Source organism: Schistocerca gregaria, chromosome 6 (genome assembly GCF_023897955.1).
Source record: "Schistocerca gregaria isolate iqSchGreg1 chromosome 6, iqSchGreg1.2, whole genome shotgun sequence".
Taxonomy (NCBI): Eukaryota; Metazoa; Arthropoda; class Insecta; order Orthoptera; family Acrididae; genus Schistocerca; species Schistocerca gregaria.
In genome coordinates, this window is record NC_064925.1 from 36,527,413 (window position 1) to 36,547,035 (window position 19,623).

At 44.5% G+C, this 19,623-nt stretch overlaps 1 protein-coding gene across 1 annotated transcript in view; it reads right to left on the minus strand.

Moving 5' to 3' along the window:
- Positions 1-19,623, minus strand: part of LOC126279125 (cadherin-99C) — a 637,420-nt gene that overhangs the window by 566,909 nt on the left and 50,888 nt on the right. The gene's annotated exons all lie outside the window — the stretch shown is intronic.

Genomic DNA, 19,623 nt, shown 5'->3' on the forward strand with positions numbered 1-19,623 from the left:
ATTGTTTTGTTTTCATTTGACGTGGGAGCTGCAAACGAAGAGTGAACAGCAATATAAGGAAACATTTACACGGGTCATGTGGAGAGTGACCCCACTATAAGTCCGATTGCTCAGCGCATGCGCGAATCTGGTAGCTTGGGCGCGCCAGGAAAATTTTTCCGGACAGCATCTGGGTAATTGGCTGCCACTGATCATACGGCAAACAGCGGCACTCGAACAAGCTGGAGAAGGCAGTTCAGCTCTGCGCATGCGCACGAGCCCGCTGGCAACTGCTGAAACGAAGCTTTCGTCCTGTCCCTGTTCGGCGGCGAAGACTGAAATGTCAGAACGAGGACGTGAAAAAGTTGCTACCAATATAATGAAGAGAACGTGTTGGGGGTTAACCGAACGGTTCCGTGCAGAGACGATAATAAAAGAGCGATGTTCCATCCTGGCCACCGCCGTTGTAGGCGGGAGGAATTAACACCGACTCAAAGGAAGGCCTTGGCGCTTCTTGGTGACGTCACATCAGCTAGGCACGGCGAACGCCAGGTCTGTTGCAGGCAGAAATGCCTGGGCGTGCTCATGACTATAAATCTATTATTTTTGTACAAAATGTTTGGTATTGTTGTGGGTTCGGCAGTTTTACTTAGATGAAAGATTTTCTTACCATCGTAAAACTCCAAATGGAGATCATAGTTTTGTATTACTGAATCCTGTCGAAACAAACGTAGATCAATATGAGAAGATGCTTTGCCCCATTGCAAGCTTCTGAAATTTTACATTCAAGTAAGTATATTTACTTGATCCATTTTGTTATCGGAACTTACCCCAACCCCCTTACAATGAACTCGTTTCTTTTATTTATTTATTTATTTGTTTATTTTCGTTTGACATCGTCACTGGAAAAGTGAACTAATTTACATGTGTAAGTGTCCAACTGTTGCCAGTCATTAGATTACAGTCGTTTTCAGTGAAAGGAATTCTAAACAGGAAACAAAATAGCTTCATACATCGAAAATACTGCTGAACTTAAACTTTTTTTAACAAGGAGATTAGAAAAGATAAATATTCCCCTCTTGCAACTGAAAGGAGAAACTTTATAAGATAAAAAAATTTATTTGATAAAACAAGTATCTCTCTTTTGCCTCTTCTTCTGTCCCCCACCACCTCCCCCAACGTGTAGAATAGCAAGATATTTCATTAAAATTCAGTGCTCCCCACCCCATAGTCAACCGAGATACCTAAAGAAGAGCACCAATATGTTCACAGTTTCTTGTAAAAGCAACCCAGTACAAACGTAACTTCCTCAGATTTACAAATAAGGTAAAGAAGCACGAATTCTGTTGCTGCTGGACCATGAAGTTGTTTTTGTATGTCAATCCTTAAAACAGGTGGAAATTTAAGTTCAGGAGTGCACTATTTGTTAAGAAGTGTAATGAATTGCACAATTAATTGATTGCAGAAACCTCCCAGAACAATGTGTGTTGGTCAACTGCCGCCAATAGTTTCACATTTTGCTGTGTCAGAGACGGAGACACCACCATAATGAGTACGCCTGCAGCAGGCCTGGCGTTCGCCGTGCCTAGCTGACGTGACGTCACGAACAAGCGCCGAGGCCTTCGTTTGAGTCGGAACACGACTCTGGCAGGCAGACGAGGGCACAGGCAGGCACGCCAACGTAAGACGGCCGCCTGAGCCTCGCCGTGGACCGTTAGGCAGCTCGAGGTCACGCGAACGAACGGCGGCCGCCCAGCCTGAGCAGAACCGGACGGCTGAAGGAGGTGTTTGTAGGCACAGACGCGCGCGCCCTGCTCTCCGCCTGCGGCCCTCGTCTCCATCTCAGAGGTCCCGACACTGACCGGTGTGATGCGGCGGCGCCCCACTTGGCCAGTGCCGCCCCCACACCTCTCTGGAGCTGCTCACCCTGTGGAAGCCTTCGCCTCCCCGTACAACCGTCGCACTGCGTACGAACCTCCGTTACCCGACCCATCATTCCTCCATCCCTTCTTTTTTGACGTTGTGCCAGGAAATTCTTTTCTACCCAGTTTGATTCAGTAGCTCTTCAAAAGTTACTCGATGCTCCACACAAATCGTTAATCTTCAGTAGCACCACGGTTCAAACGCTTCTTTTCTTACGGTAATCTTATACTAATTTTTACGACTTCTATTGCATAAAAAACAATGAGCTCATTCTGGCATTTTACCATTTCCAGGTGTTTTGTAAATACATTAATAGGTGGTAAGTCTTTATACTGTAAAGTGTTCACTAAGATCGCAAAAGTATTACACATTCTAGTGGTGTTTTTACCTTACTATAAGAAACATTGGGCTCTGCGAGCCCCAAGGAACAGAAAAAAGTTTCGTTTCTTGTCTAAGCTCTGTCGTCCAAGTTTCAGCTTCCATAAAAGCCTACACTCAAGACAAATGCCTTCACTGGATGACGGTTCAAAATGGTTGCAATGGCTCTGAGCAATATGGGACTGAACTGCTGTGGTCATCAGTCCCCTAGAACGTAGAACTACTTAAACCTAAATAACCTAAGGACATCACACACATCCATTCCCCAGACAGGATTCGAACCCGCGACCGTAGCAGCAGCGCGGCTCCGGACGGAATCGCCTAGGACGCACGTCCACATCGGCAAGCCAAAGAAGAGAACCATCTGCCTCTAAATGAACTTGTCCCTGGGTTAAAGAACGACAGAAAGTGGATGCAGTCATCAGGTGAAACACGCTTGTAACTAGGTATGATTTAATGGTAGACTTGCCATTGTTCCGTCGTTGTGTCATGGTTAATCTGTTGTGTGGCATAACTTGCGTTTCACTCGAATACAAGTGTGTTTTCTGTGCGCGACAGATCACTATCTCGTCCAGATCGTTAACAGCAAACCTCTCAGTCGTCAGAGGACTCCCAACTTGTGTGTGACGATAATGAAACATGCCCATCCTGTTTCGGTACCCTCGTCTAAACGAACGAAGATTTATAAGATGTACTCCATTCCCCTGTCGCATCTTGGGCATGAAGTTGAGTCTTCAGTTTCACAACTACGATGACTCTAAGTCAGCGGCAGGCCTTTGTGCGGTACTGCAGTCCCAATGTATACATCTCGTGTCCTGTTTGCGGAGTTTGTGGGAGCTTGACTGCTGCTATGCGATTGTCTCTTTCTTTGTAAGAGGCATTCTCCATTACTAACGATCATTTATTTGCAGGACTGATGAGAACTAAGCACAACATCTGAACCGTGATCGGATGTGAACATTGGGCGCAAAGCTCCTCTGGAAAACGATGCTATGCACGTATCGCAAAGAATCGATACTCTTTTTGGTGTCTAAAGCCTAGTTTACACGACGACACTATGTTGCAGGCAACTGCGCTACCGTTCACTGCGCATGCGCGCCGCGCGTTTGCGCAACTCATGGGTGAAACTAAACACTTTCGGCGTGTTCCACCTTTGGCGACACTAGTTTAACGAGTTTTGAGGTTATGTGTGTTCGCAGAGTGTAGGCAAACTGAGACATGAAGTTGGGAACGGTCAATAATGTTCACTTTTTTGGACGTCTATGCTTCTATGCTCTGCATGGGCGTCTGTGGGATTTCAGTGATGCTGGTTACAAAAATAAGCAACATAATGTTGCCACTTTGACAGTCACGTGCGATCATAACATAGATGGTCCGACAATATCTGAGCTGCAAGGCAAAGTTTATTGAGTCAGGAGCACATATACAACTGAATTAAGAAAAATATAAGCAAATATGTAATTCTAGCTATGGCAATGCTCTCGTCTACTAGACTAAAATCCCATCGTTCGAGTTGGCCAACTTCTTGCTAAGGAATATTGTTGACAGGAGGGAAGGCTATACAGATTCAAGAAGCTGCATTCTTTATTAAATATTCATCTATTTAAAACGTCGCTGCAGCTGCAGTGCTCCCCATTCACATATGTTAGAATTTTGAAATGTCGCCACTGTAGAGCCTACAGATCTATCTTCGAGAGAGTAGTTTGCAACCATTCTCTTCTTAATGCGGCCTGCTTCGAATAATCATTCTCGCTCATGTTAATAATTATTACTGTTAATGTTAATAATTATTGGTGTAAATGAAATACCGTCATCAGCAACGGAAACCATATCTTATAGCATGCCGAGTGTTCTCGATTGTAATGCGCGTAGTATGATACGTAATTTCAGTTCTGGCGAAAGTGATTTCTATACTCCCTATCGCATAATTAACTCTACTTAGAAGAAACATGAACAGTTCTGGTGACATTATAAGATCTCCCGTTATAAATTATTTCAGCAAGGAAGCTGATGTCTTTGCTTCATCCTGTCACGAATCGAAACACCTTTCTTATTGTTTTCTCATGCAACGATTCCACGCAGCAAGCTTTAACTCCATCACAACTCGTGCGACGTACAGCTGCCACAACTTTCATTTCAGACACGACTCAGGGACCCACATAACGACGAAACTGAAGTGTACACTGGTGTTGCCGTGTCTACAGTCATATATGAAACCACTTGCGTGCAACTCATTCCACGCAACGAGTGGCGCAACCCAATGTCGTTGTGTAAACTAAGCGTAAAGTAGTAGTTGTTTTTTAATTTTTAAATTTTACAGTTTGTCACGATAGCTTACCGCAGAGAGAAACCTACAAGGTGAATGTACGTCTTTCGCTGGAATTATATTTCTTACGTTGGAATATTAACAGTGTTGCATTCCACACGAGTAATAGGTCGGAAACCGCACCACTCAAAGATGATAGCCTGTCTTAAGTGTAGCAAGATGTACGAGACAGGCGAAGTACCCTCAGACTTCAAGAAGAATATAATAATTCCAATCCCAAAGAAAGCAGGTACTGACAGATGTGAAAATTATCGAACTATCAGTTTAATAAGTCACAGCTGCAAAATACTAACGCGAATTCTTTAGAGATGAATGAAAAAAACTAGTAGAAGCCGACCTCGGGGAAGATCAGTTTGGATTCCGTAGAAATATTGGAACACGTGAGGCAATACCGACCCTACGACTCATCTTAGAAGCTAGATTAAGGAAAGGCAAACCTGCGTTTCTAGCATTTGTAGACTTAGAGAAAGCTTTTGACATTGTTGACTGAAATACTCTCTTTCAAATTGTGAGGGTGGCAGGGGTAAAATACAGGAAGCGAAAGGCTATTTACGATTTGTACAGAAACCAAATGGCACTTATAAGAGTAGAGGGGCATGAAAGGGAAGTAGTGGTTGGGAAGGGAGTGAGACAGGGTTGTAGCCTCTCCCGATGTTATTCAATCTGTATATTGAGCAAGCAGTAAAGGAAACAAAAGAAAAATTTGGAGTAGGTATTAAAATCCATGGAGAAGAAATGAAAACTTTGAGGTTCGCCCATGACTTTGTAATTCTGTCAGAGATGGCAAAGGATTTGGAAGAGCAGTTGAACGGAATGGACAGTGTCTTGAAAGGAGGATATAAGATGAACATCAACAAAAGCAAAACGAGGATAATGGAATGTAGTCGAATTAAGTCGGGTGATGCTGAGGGTATTAGATTAGGAAATGAGACACTTAAAGTAGTAAAGGAGTTTTGCTATTTGGGGAGTAAAATAACTGATGATGGTCGAAGTAGTGAGGATATAAAATGTAGACTGGCAATGGCAAGGTAAGCGTATCTGAAGGAGAGAAATTTGTTAATATCGAGTATAGATTTAAGTGTCAGGAAGTCATTTCTGAAAGAATTTGTATGGAGTGTAGCCATGTATGGAAGTGAAACATGGACGATAAATAGTTTGGACAAGAAGAAAATAGAATGTTTCGAAATGTGGCGCTACAGAAGAATGCTGAAGATTAGATGGGTAGATCACGTAACTAATGAGGAAGTATTGAATACGATTGGGGAGAAGTTTGTGGCACAACTTGACTAGAAGAAGGGATCGGTTGGTAGGACATGTTCTGAGGCATCAAGGGATCACAAATTTAGCATTGGAGGGCAGCGTGGAGGGTAAAAGTCGTAGAGGGAGACCAAGAGATGGATACACTAAGCAGATTCAGAAGGATGTAGGCTGCAGTAGGTACTGGGAGATGAAGGAGCTTGCATAGGATAGAGTAGCATGGAGAGCTGCATCAAACCAGTCTCAGGACTGAAGACCACAACAACAACAACATATCCGCTATACTGAACTTGTGAAGCCTAGAGTTTTACCGCCAGTTTTAAAAGTTTCTTGTAGTGTTAATTTGATGCAGTTTGTTAATTAGTGAGCTCTTCGCCCAGTTTTGGTTTTAGATTTTCTTTTAATATGAAGGCCAGAGCTTTTGTCAAGTCACTGTAATTTTAATTGTCCTTTAATCGGTATTTAAAAAAGTTATTAAGCCTTGCATGGTCTTGAAAAAGGCGAATATCGAGTTGAATTTGGCTGCCGCGTGAATTATTTGCCGTTACAGAAATGGCCTGGTATGTGGGGCAGCCGGGGTTAATCGCCTTGTCGCGCACGCTGAGATCGTGTGTGTGTTCGGCGTGTTTTCTGTTCTGGACTGCAGCCTGATCATCTTCGAAATTGCTTGGCGGTTGCTTTCTACTCGTTAGCTCAGAGTACCACCGCATATAAGACGCGCTTCCATCCTTTGCTTAAGTATTCGGCCTGTGCGCCGGGACGGACGAGACCTTTTCTTAAGTAACTCAAGCCGAACCATTAGTGCTGTGTCTGTGGCCGAGCGGTTCTAGGCGCTTCAGTCCGGAACAGCGTTGCTGCTACTGTCGCAGGTTCGAAACCTCCCTCGGGCATGGATGTGTATGATGTCCTTAGGTTAGTTAGGTTTCTTTTAAGTTTAGGGGACTGATGACCTCAGGTGTTAAGTCCCATAGTGTTCAGAGCCATTACTGTTGTGTAAATTTTGGTAACGAAAGCAATGAACTTAGTAGTCTGCTTATGATGGCGAGTGTCTGTGATCCTTTAACGATCAGATCTAATTATTATTTTTAAAGTACTGTTGGTTGTATTAATTCATGATCCAATCATAGTTTTTCTGGTTAAAGCCAGTTGTATATTTTTTTAAGAGGACAAAGGTCCGAATTAAATTTTCATATTGTTATACTGATCTGTAATTTTGTAATTACGAAATTTGTCCTGTATTTGAAATTAAAATTATGTACCAACCACGAGTTTGTCCATCATCAAAGATCCCTAGCTTCCTATCTCCTTTGAGTAGCGATGGTTAAATTGCAGTTTGGTTTCTCTAACACGTAATCTGAGCAGTAACATAGCTCAACTGTACATCTAAAAAGCTTGTGTGTTGGTCATAGGATTGTGTACATTTTCTACAACGATTTTTTAAGTGATTTGTTGCATAGCACACCATCTACTGCATGTGATAAATCTCAGTCAACCATCATCCTTCCTCGCCTTTAAGCCTGTGAAAGTATCGCAGAACATGTGACACGGCACTGAGAGAGAATGGAGAAATATCTAGCGGCACCATGAGGGAGTTGCAAATACCGGCTTCATGGCACGTTCCTCTGCCAAATCATTACGAGCTTACACTGCCGGCGAGGTGCACCTTCGGTCTGTTAATACGTATTCCAGGGATCACCATCCGTATTCAATGTCGCGGTACTTGTGTGGAAGACAACTTCATTCTGAAGCAATGCCACACCTCGATTTATAAGCTATTATAGTTTTTAATACAGATATTGTTAGCGTTACTTGTGTGCGCTGGTAGAACCAAGGCCGCATGTGATAGTAACTGGTCGCTTATAAGACGATTATGTCTCTCTTCCTAAGACACGCTGGTACCACTCGCAGGAAACACAAATGAGATATGGCCACCCATCGCGGATTTTCACTCAGTATTGTGTGGTATCGGCATCTACGTGATTACTCTGCTATTCACAATAAAGTGCTTGGCAGTGGGTTCAATGAACCAGCTTCAAGCTGTCCCTCTACCGTCCCATTCTCGAACGGCACGCCAGAAAAACGAGCACTTAAATTTTTCTGTGCGAGCCCTGATTTCTCTTATTTTATCGTAATGATCACTTCTCCCTATGTAGGATCGGAGGAGAAAATTGGTGATTGAAATTTCACGAGAAGATCCCGTCGCAACGAAAAACGCCTTTGTTTTAATGATTGCCACTCCAATTCACGTATCATGTCTGTGACACGATCTCCCCTATTTCGCGATATATCACCAGGATTCAGTTATTGGCGAAGTATTGTACTTAATAGGGGATATGTAATAGATTCGCCGTAATCAGCAAGCTTATAAAGTATGTGTGCTGTGGTCAGTGTTCCGACATGTGCACAGAAAATGACTATGTCCTGACGTAAGGAAGGTGTTGATATGACGTGGAAAATTATGTCCAGTCATAAGAACGATATAGATATTTATATTTCCAGAGGTACAGTCGTAAGGAAGGGATATTTCCGATGCTTCACTCACTGTCTAATGTAGTCAGATTCAGATGGCCATCGTAATACACTCCTGGAAATGGAAAAAAGAACACATTGACACCGGTGTGTCAGACCCACCATACTTGCTCCGGACACTGCGAGAGGGCTGTACAAGCAATGATCACACGCACGGCACAGCGGACGCACCAGGAACCGCGGTGTTGGCCGTCGAATGGCGCTAGCTGCGCAGCATTTGTGCACCGCCGCCGTCAGTGTCAGCCAGTTTGCCGTGGCTTACGGAGCTCCATCGCAGTCTTTAACACTGGTAGCATGCTGCGACAGCGTGGACGTGAACCGTATGTGCATTTGACGGACTTTGAGCGAGGGCGTGTAGTGGGCATGCGGGAGGCCGGGTGGACGTACCGCCGAATTGCTCAACACGTGGGGCGTGAGGTTTCCACAGTACATCGATGTTGTCGCCAGTGGTCGGCGGAAGGTGCACGTGCCCGTCGACCTGGGACCGGACTGCAGCGACGCACGGATGCACGCCAAGACCGTAGGATTCTACGCAGTGCCGTAGGGGACCGCACCGCCACTTCCCAGCAAATTAGGGACACTGTTGCTCCTGGGGTATCGGCGAGGACCATTCGCAACCGTCTCCATGAAGCTGGGCTACGGTCCCGCACACCGTTAGGCCGTCTTCCGCTCACGCCCCAACAACGTGCAGCCCGCCTCCAATGGTGTCGCGACAGGCGTGAATGGAAGGACGAATGGAGACGTGTCGTCTTCAGCGATGAGAGTCGCTTCTGCCTTGGTGCCAATGATGGTCGTATGCGTGTTTGGCGCCGTGCAGGTGAGCGCCACAATCAGGACTGCATACGACCGAGGCACACAGGGCCAACACCCGGCATCATGGTGTGGGGAGCGATCTCCTACACTGGCCGTACACCTCTGGTGATCGTCGAGGGGACACTGAATAGTGCACGGTACATCCAAACCGTCATCGAACCCATCGTTCTACCATTCCTAGACCGGCAAGGGAACTTGCTGTTCCAACAGGACAATGCACGTCCGCGTGTATCCCGTGCCACACAACGTGCTCTAGAAGGTGTAAGTCAACTACCCTGGCCAGCAAGATCTCCGGATCTGTCCCCCATTGAGCATGTTTGGGACTGGATGAAGCGTCGTCTCACGCGGTCTGCACGTCCAGCACGAACGCTGGTCCAACTGAGGCGCCAGGTGGAAATGGCATGGCAAGCCGTTCCACAGGACTACATCCAGCATCTTTACGATCGTCTCCATGGGAGAATAGCAGCCTGCATTGCTGCGAGAGGTGGATATACACTGTACTAGTGCCGACGTTGTGCATGCTCTGTTGCCTGTGTCTATGTGCCTGTGGTTCTGTCAGTGTGATCATGTGATGTATCTGACCCCAGGAATGTGTCAATAAAGTTTCCCCTTCCTAGGACAATGAATTCACGGTGTTCTTATTTCAATTCCCAGGAGTGTATTTTATTGTAAGTTCAGTGTTAAAAGAAATGTGGCTGGTTTCCTAGGACAGTTCTGTGTGGGGTGCGGGAGCGCGTGTTGTGGCGGTAGCCTGAGGCCCGAACAATTGACATTTCTGGCTTACGGGGGGAGCCGTCCGAACTGGATGGGCTGGAGTGCAAGGCTGTAGCTGACCTAAACCTGTGGTAGCGTGTTGCCGTGTGCGCGCTGGACAGTTATTCGCTTCCATGTAAATTGCCCAACTGACTGCTTCTGCATATTTCCCGTCTTTCTTTGGTTGAGAAAACATCGATTATGGTGTGTGTTGTGTGCGTATAGATGGTGAAAGACAGGTGGAGGAGACTTTTGCTGCCGCGGGGAACCAGCCCAGTCCTCGTACTACAGTTCAGAGAGTGACCACTGCGATCTGGCCAGCGTGTGTGGAGCAGTTGCCCCATGACCACTGGCTGCGGTGGATGACCGACCGACCGACCGATTTCGTGGCGACTATATGTATGGTGCACGTACTTGTGGCTTTTTCTGGATGTTTGTGTCTTTACGGCATATGTACGAATGTCTGGTGGTAAAGAGCTATATGCAGGATGCAGAAGTGATGATTTTTGTATAGTGCAGGTTGCGAATTGTGTACTTACTACATTGATACGGTATGTGGTGATATAGCCCAGTTGGAGATCGGTTTCACACTGAATAATTCAAGCTTTCCTTGACAGTAGCAGAGCAGTGTAATTGAGGAAGTGTCATAGACGATAGTTTCCATATTTCATGATCTGTAGACCACTTTTTCAGGGTTTGACTGTGACTGTATGATGAGTTTTTTTTTATCTGTACAAAATAGTCAAATTATGAGACTTCCAGCAGAAAATGATGGACAGTGCTCCCACACCAGCAGCAGCAGTTTGGGCGGTAAATTCAGTAAGAGACAATTACAGTGTTCCATTCACAGGACATTCTTTGTGCGGGGCATAGGAGGCTCTAAAGGCTGGTTTGAACAAGACCGGGGTCAAGGTATCTATGGAAAGTTATGTGACGTCTGACAGTCACGCGACGTTTCTTTTGTTCAATTGTTCAGAGACGAGTACAAGCAGACCATCCTCTTCTGATTCGGACAGGTGGGATGCTGTCCTTCACCAGCGATTATGACTTTAGAGCATCTCCAGATCAGTAGCTGTAGGACATCGAAAATGTCCTGTACGAATTCTGTTTGTGTAATTGTTCTGATTTTCCTTTCTGTGCTTATTAGACATCAGTGTGTGCTTCGAGGAGTGAGAAAAATAACGTCCCTGACTCCAGCAGCAGCAGATATAAACTACGCCCATTCACCGTTTCAGAATAGTGACGAACACCGGAGCAGATATAGGACTCGAGAGATATTTCTCTCTCTGGTAGTGCCTTCAAAGAAACAGCTAAGTGGTGAGAATCCTGTTTTCAGAGTTACAGACTGATATTTATTTCGACCTCCAAATTTGGTGTGGAGTGTAAGTTCGCGGTCTGTCTCCCACAAAAGCGTGTTAAGCGTCTCAGGAGGGGGGGGGTTTGACAAGTGTGCCGCGATCTTTTTTAGAGTCTGTGTTGAAGTGTGATGGTGGTGGTTGTGGTTGACCCGTGTGGCTCTATCAGCGACATTCCCGCTGCCGGTATGGCTCATCTTGCCTGTGGTGTGCGCAGGGCGCGTGGTCGCACCACCTACCGGGCCGATCGGGCAGCGAGGGGTAAGGTCTAGCAAGCAGCGAGGATTCTGCTCTGGGACGCCTAGCAGCAACGTCGTTTGGCAAGTCTGGCGAACAGTACAGGCGCCGCGCGAGGTAGTAAGAACAGCACATCTAAAAGGGGCTGTTCACCCGGGTGACGGCGCCGTAGCAAATATCGCGTCACTGGGAAGCCGCTCGTGTACTTCGCTTGCTACATTTCTACTTGCACCGCGATCTGCGGCGGCTGGCTTCGTCGAATACGCAAGAGGGTAACGACCTTGCTTGTGCTGTAAATTGTGGCCGGAATCGACTACTGGGATCTGTGCTGTTGACTCCATTTTCTTGGCCGGCCGTTGCTACTCCTACCGAGTCTGTCCTCGAATGTGTTTAATTTCAACTTGCTTAGTAGCTGTATGTGATGTGATGATTAACATTTACTAGGACCTGGAGTGCTGATACATTGTTTGTAGACTGCTACTGTGAGTGTTAACCGCCATTGAAAACAGTTTGGCTGGTCCTTGTCTAAGTGCTGCCTGGCTACTGTATTTATATCACAGGAGGGAGTTAAGTTGGCCAGCTGCTATAGATATACATGGGTCAAATTGTCCCTGGATTGTTTACGTTTCTATCTGAAGTAATAGTGCATCTGAGAGACACGTGTCTAATTCTAAATGAGTACTTCAATAAATTCTTACGAGTTACTGAGAGGCCAGTTGTTATTGTGCGTTTAAATAGTTTGAAACTGATTCTATTAATGAATGATGTAATGATTTATTGTGTTTCTAGTTACTTAAGTCAGATGTCAGTTTGTTGTAGATATCCACTAGATCTGGGATTTTTCGTGACCGTTGCTGCTGCCGTTTGGGGCACCATGACGAGCCTGTATTAGAAACAGTTGAGTGGGCGGGCGTCCGCTCCTGGGCGTAGTTTGTCGAATCCCACGAGGTTGAAATTTTATATTTTATATCCTACGCTGTAGGGTACTTGCCATTTAAGGGGAGCCGGAGGTGCCCATGTCAAAACCACTTATGAATAAACTACCAAACAGAAAAATTTGAATTTTTTTTAACATATAGAATGGTTTAGTATTGCAGTTTTGACAGAGGGATTTTGGAGTATCTTTTCTAGTTTCCCTCCAATTATTTTTTATTAATGACCTAATTTTTTTTAAAAATAATTACTTTATAATTAAACTGAAATGAAACTACTGAACATATTGCGAAATGGCTTTCTTACAATGTAAGCTTGACCACCAGGAGTGCTGTATAAAAATTTCATCTCTCTAGCTTGAGTGGATTTTGAGAAAATGTTCCTTATAATCGAAAAATTCTAATTTATGGGAAATAGCTATCACAGTTTCTCAATACATTCCTGCACTACAGGATGGATTATCAGGGTCTTCTTCTTCATTCTCCAAAAGCTTCCTCTTCTGTCTTCTTTTCTGGCCTGTTGTTCCATCATACTTCATATTCCTTTCTCTTCTTTCTGCTCCTCTTATCCTTTCTCTGTCAATATTTCTTAGTGCTCATACAGTGTTCACCCCAGCTGTAAATCCTAATGCCTTCAGACCTTCACACTGTTCCCTTGGTTGTAGGTTGCTATTGCATCATAAATGCCAAAGTGCAGTGTTTTTATGCTTACAAACACCCTTTTAGGAATCGCTTTCCAAATCGACTTGTTTACACTCTCATTAGGATTCTGCGTCTTTCCGTGTAGACATTTGTGTAACAATTCTGCCTGTCATGAAAAATTGGTTTTATTGCATTTATCACAGCTGCTGGCAAACCATGTTTGTGATCATAGTCCTTTTTTGCATTATATTTGCACCAGGAATCTTTTGGGCACAGGCTGTGTTGAGGGTATTCATTAGAAGAGGCAGTAACAATGCCCACACTGCATTTCGCATGTCACTAACATTACTAGCATTTTGCCTTATAGCATACCCATAGTATCTCTGTAGACGTTCAATCACCTCATCAGTAAGCCTGCCTCTCCTTCCTATTGTCTTTCCACCACTGAGCTTACTTGAACCCAAAGTTTGTTTGAGCCTTTGGAGCCGTGCATCCGTACACTTTTGCACATGCCCAATGCATTCCAGCTTTTCAACTACAAATTCATTTCCATATCGTTTCAGTTCCTCTATAGTCTTGAAACCTTTATTTTATTTTTGCACCTACAATGTTTTGATAATATTGCAACATCTATCACTTTTGCAGTAACACCACAAGCAGCAGTTACAACCCCATTCAGGGATTTATGACCCCTCTTTTGCCAGGAACCATCTAATGCCACTACTAAATCGCAAGAACCACCATTCATTTCTACAGATTCCTCCACTGCTTCCTTCATGGTTTTCAAAGTTACATCTTCAACAGAAGATTCTACCAGTTCACAGTAGTACCCAAATTTGCTTGGAGGCGATGGTAAGTTCATAATACCACAAAACAGTTTATCAGCAGCAGACCCTTTTCCAATGGGTCGAAGACCATACACACGTCGAACATTCACATCAAACACTCTAGATGGTCCATTTTCACCAAAGAGACTGGCATGTGAATTGTAGAAAGTCACTTGATACTTGCAACATGCACAGATTATCTTCGTCTCACAAGCTAAACCAAAGTGCTTTGTTATCTCTAGTCCCACTCCTACACTTGAACACATTTTGCACAGAACACTTGCTTTCAGCACAAAAGATAATAATCCAATATTCAGTACTTCGTTAATATCATCACTGTCACCAACATATTCACGAAATCTGTCACTTCCACTAGTCAGGTTCTTGCTAGAAGATGTCACAGGGCTATCGCCGGCCATGTGTTGCTTAGCAGAAGAACGCACTGTTTCAGTAATTGTATAGCAACTTGGCATTAGTGTTAATTTTCTTTTCGCTACGCACTTTCTCTTCTTATATACACGGTTACTAAAACGTGGCATCGTAACCAGAACAACGCTGTACACAAGAAGTATAATACTACCAACAACAGGCGCAAAACTGAACGAATTCGAAACGGTAAACAGCAAAGAGACGATGTTCCGCGCTCTTAGGGCTTCAATTGTCACAGAAAACAATGTAGCCAACCCTTGCACACTCGCTGTATGCGTAACATAAGGCGCTGTATGCGTAACAGGCCCAGAAAATCCCAAGCAGTTGGCCAGGAAGTCACGAGAGGGTGTTAGACGCATTCAGCGGCCGCCCATTTCCTCTGCAGGCGTGGGGGAAACTGGTAACAACTCCACTTCTAGGGCGGGTAGAACAATAATTCAATGTTTACATTAAAGAGGAATGTTCCAATTAATTTTCGGTACCAAAAAAAAAATCGTATGTTTTTGGATTTGACCACCTCCGGCTCCCCTTAAGTAACGAGGTTATGTGCCATGGCATCTGATTTGTTGTTGCCTGTACTCTGAATTACTTTGGTATTACCAATCACTGCAGTAACGAAAGACTACATTTTCTCGTTAAATGTTAGTAAATTGTTCTTCAGGTTGATAACAGTTTTTGAGTAAATAATTTTTAAGTCAGTTCACTAAATGTGTAATAGGCCACTAAGCGCTGTGGTTAATGAATGTATAGATTTTGAAGTAAGCTGCTGTCATCTAAATGGTAAATTTAGAGATGTATGGTAATTTTAAAAGTGTGGAGTAAATAATTTTTAACTCAGTTCACTAAATGTGTAATAGGCCACTAAGCGCTGTGGTTTATGAATGTATAGATTTTGAAGTACGCTGCTGTCATCTAAATGGTAAATTTACAGATGTATGGTAATTTTAAAAGTGTGGAGTAAATAATTTTTAACTCAGTTCACTAAATGTGTAATAGGCCACTAAGCTCTGTGGTTTTTGAATGTATAGATTTTGAAGTAAGCTGCTGTCATCTAAATGGTAAATTTACAGATGTATGGTAATTTTAAAAGTGTGTTGATGTTTATTTGTTATTTGTCTTGTTTAAATGTGGCAAATAAACGTTCAGTGCAACTGTGAATTGTGATTGCCTGATGTGGCACTTGGTCCAGTCCTACCATGTGTAAAAGGTTGAATTCCACGCTGCGCTGACACATCAGTGGTATTCCTCGGAATAAAACGTGTAATTGTCTAAATATTCTCTCGTCATCTGCAAAGTTCTGTGTGCCTCTCTTTGTGCAGTGGTACATTTGACAGTGTTCCGCAACACCAGATGTAAGAATTCGCAAAGCAGTTGGTGTTGAGCGACAAAGGATATCCGTGCGCCGGGGATGAGGAAGGCGGCGGGTACTTCCAAGCCGACTGGGGCCACACGGCCGGCCCTGCTGCGGAACACTCACTGGACTCTTGCCCAATGATCTACAGTTACAGCACACGCACGTACCACCACGAGCTGCCAAGTGTAACACAGCCCCATCCTGCTGCCTCTTCATCATTTGATGATGAAGCGTATTCGTCTTCACCAAATATCATTCCTATCGACGCTGTCCTCAGATGCACGCTTACAGCCAAAATACTATTCCTTCTCCAGCACAGATATCTCATTCACTGAACAGAGTAGACAATTACATTCATCCTCCCAGTCCAGCAGCTAGACAGAGCCCTTTTACCGCCATTTTTTCCCAGGCCGCCATCTTAGATTACATCATGGTAGGGGAGAGGGGGGGGAAGGGTCGACAGCGCCTTCTGGTGAAGAAGTTGTCAACTAGGTCACTTGGACTCCGGACCACACTGGGAGGGAAGACGGCACCCTACTGTGGTGGTGCTCTGCACTAGGTCAGTTGGACTACAGACACAAAGGTGAACACAGTGGATGGAGCGACTGTCTATGACAGCTCAAATTGTTTAAATAAACAATGCATACAAAATAAAGACTTACGTCTGTCCCATCCGGCAACCCAACACGGACTGAGTCTTTACCCACCATTTGCCAGATGTAGAAGAGAAGAGGAGAAGGAGCAATGTAACAAAAATACTTACGTCCATGCTATCCAGCAGCCCAACACAGGCCAACTCCTCTTCCTGCCGATTGCCAGATGTGGGAGGGGAGGGGGAGGAGACAGGGCGTGGTTAGTGGAGGTAGCCCAACTGACCTATTTTCCCTCCAAAATTTGAACTTCCCACCATTACGTCTGTGTGACATTGCCACATCTACAGACACCATCTTGAATAAATTTGGCAACAATGTAGTTTACTTTTGTTGGAATTCATGTTGGGCGATCTGGGTGGCGATAACATTCGCTCAAAATGTGCAGAATGTTCTTCAAACCAAATGCGAGCAATTGTGACCCAGTGACATTGCGCATTGTCGTCCATAAAAATTCCATCGTTTCTTCGTAATATGAAGTCAGTGAGTGGCTGCAAACGGTGTCCAAGTAGCTGTTTCCAGCCAATGATCGGTTCACTTGGACCAGAGCACCCAGTTCATTCCGGTGGACACAGCCCACACCATTATGGAGCCACCATCAGGTTCCACAGTGCCTTGCTGACAACGTGTGCCCATGTTTTCGATGCGAACCCTACCATCAGCTCTCACCAATTCAAATCGGGACTCATCTGACCAGTCGTCTAATGTCCAACCCATATGGCCACGAGTCCAGGAGAGGCGCTGCAGTCCATGTCGTACTGTTAGCGAAGACAGTCTCGTCGTTGGTCTGCTGCCGTAGCCCGTTTCGCCACACTCTCATAACGGGTACATTCGTCATATGTCGCACATTGATTTCTGCTGTTATTTCATGCAGTGTTTCTTTTCTGTTAGCACTGGCAATTCTGCGCAAACGCTGCTGTTCTCAGTCGTTAAGAGATGGCCATCGGCCACCGTATTGTCCATAGTGGATGGTAATGCCTGAAATCTGCTGTTTTCGGCACACTCACGACGCTGCGTATCTCGGAATATTGAATTCCCAAACGATTCCCGTAATGGGATGTCCCATGCGTCCAGCTGCAACTACCATTCCGTGTTCACGATCTGTTAATTCTCGTCGCGGGCTATAATTACGTCGGAAACCTTTTCACACGAATCACCTGCGTACAAACGACAGTTCCACTAATGCACTGCCATTTTACAGGGCACCAACAGTAACTCCGAAAGTATGACAGGAGCTGAAAAGTTTCTGGGACAAAAGTTGCATGGGACAAATGCGGCCAAAATATGACGTCGGTTTTTTGTTGCCAGGTGGGATCGCTTCAGAGACATGGTGGTCAACTTTGTTTTTTTTTTTTTTTAGTTTGGTACTTATTTTCTGATAGCGACTCTCGAGACGAATCCAATGACGTGTAACAGTAAGGTCTTTGAAGGTCAGCGAGGGTCACAAAGGTGACACGAACGTCCATTTACAGGTGTTCGAAGTGATGACCATTGGTGTCAACGCAGTGCTGCTATCTTCTTATCATGGATCGAGTGGCATGCTTTATCGCATCGGCACTTATCGAAGCACATGCTCTGACAATTCTCTCTCTCATATCTTCAGGTGTAGTCGGAACGCCTTTATAAACAATGTCTTTTATGAATCCACACAAGAAAAAAATCCAGAGACGTCAAGACTGGCGAACGAGCCGGCTACGACACATCTGCTCTGCGTCCGATCCAACGATTTGAGAATTTGTCTCTGCAACTCATTTCTAGCCATCAGCGAAAAATGTGCAGGACACCCATCGTGTTGATACCACATTCTGTTCCTTGTTCCTAAAGATATTTCTTCTAATAACAGACCTAATATTTCTTGCAGGAATGTGGTGTACCTCCTACCATTAATGTTTTCTTCGATGAAATAAGGGCCTATAATTCTGTCCTCCACAATCCCACACCATACATTTACCGACCACGGTTTTTGGTGTGCAACTTGCCGCAGTCAACATGTATTTTCAGTTGCTCAATAATGCATGTTATGCAAATTAACATTTCCATGGTTCGTGAATGTAGTCTCTTCAGTAAATAAGGTCAAATTAATAAACGTGTCATTCCTCTGAATGTGAAGTTGAGCCCATCGTCAGAATTCAATGCGACGCATACAATCCGTACCAGTTAATTCTTGGTGGAGACTGATATGGTAAGGATGATGTTTATGGCGATTCAGAACACGAACAACACTACTCTGATTCGTGCCAAATTCCCTTGCGATTTGACGCGAACTAACACAAGAATCTCCAACCACAGTGGCAAAAGTATAAATTTCAGTTTTCTCGTTAGTAACTTTCATTTGCCGGATGTGTTTCCGATGCATTAAAGATCCAGTTGTTCTCAGTTTATCGTACACATATTTAAATGTACGACGTGTAGGGTGAGTACGTTGAGGATATCTTTCTTCAGCGTATAACTCTAGCTCTCACTGAATCTCCTTGGCAATTCTCCGTAAATAAAAAGCATATAGACTTGTTCTTCGAAGGAATACATCATTCACATTCATTTGATTCGACGATACTAGTCTTACCGTTCCTACCTTTGCGACTTTTGTTGACCTTCAAAGACCTTACTGTTACACATCATTGGATTCGTTTAGATAGCCGTTGTCAGAAAATAAGTACCAAACTATAGGATCCCATTTAGAAAAACAAAGTTGACCTTCATATCTCTGACAGAATCCCACCTAGCAACAAAAAACCAACCTCATGTTATGGCCCCCGTTGTCCCAGACAACATTTGTCCCACAAACTCTTCAGCTACTATCACACTTTCGGAGTTATTCTAGGTGGGAACAGTTAGTGACTCGCCCAGTACGTCTCCTGCACCTGATCCTACCGCCACCTGTATATGCGCCTATCGCTATCCCATGACTTTCGCCACCTCACTGTACAAAACATCAGGGAAGTCTTCCCCATTAAACACTGTATTCGCGCTTTGCCGAACAATGACGGAAAATTCAGTTAATAACACCAAGTTTTTACTTTTCTCCCCTTAGAAATTTTGCCTTAATTTCGTTGTAATTCTCTTCCTCACTCGCTTCTAAATGACTGCCACCCTTTGAAGGCCTTGAGTCTGTTTAAGTGGCAGCTGACGTTTCGCTTCGTGTACTTTGACCCACCTAATTTGAGAGGAACACCGAAGGTGTCGGAGTTAACAATGTGAGAAACTTTCCGACATGTGAGTTGTTGACCTTGCAGTGCTCG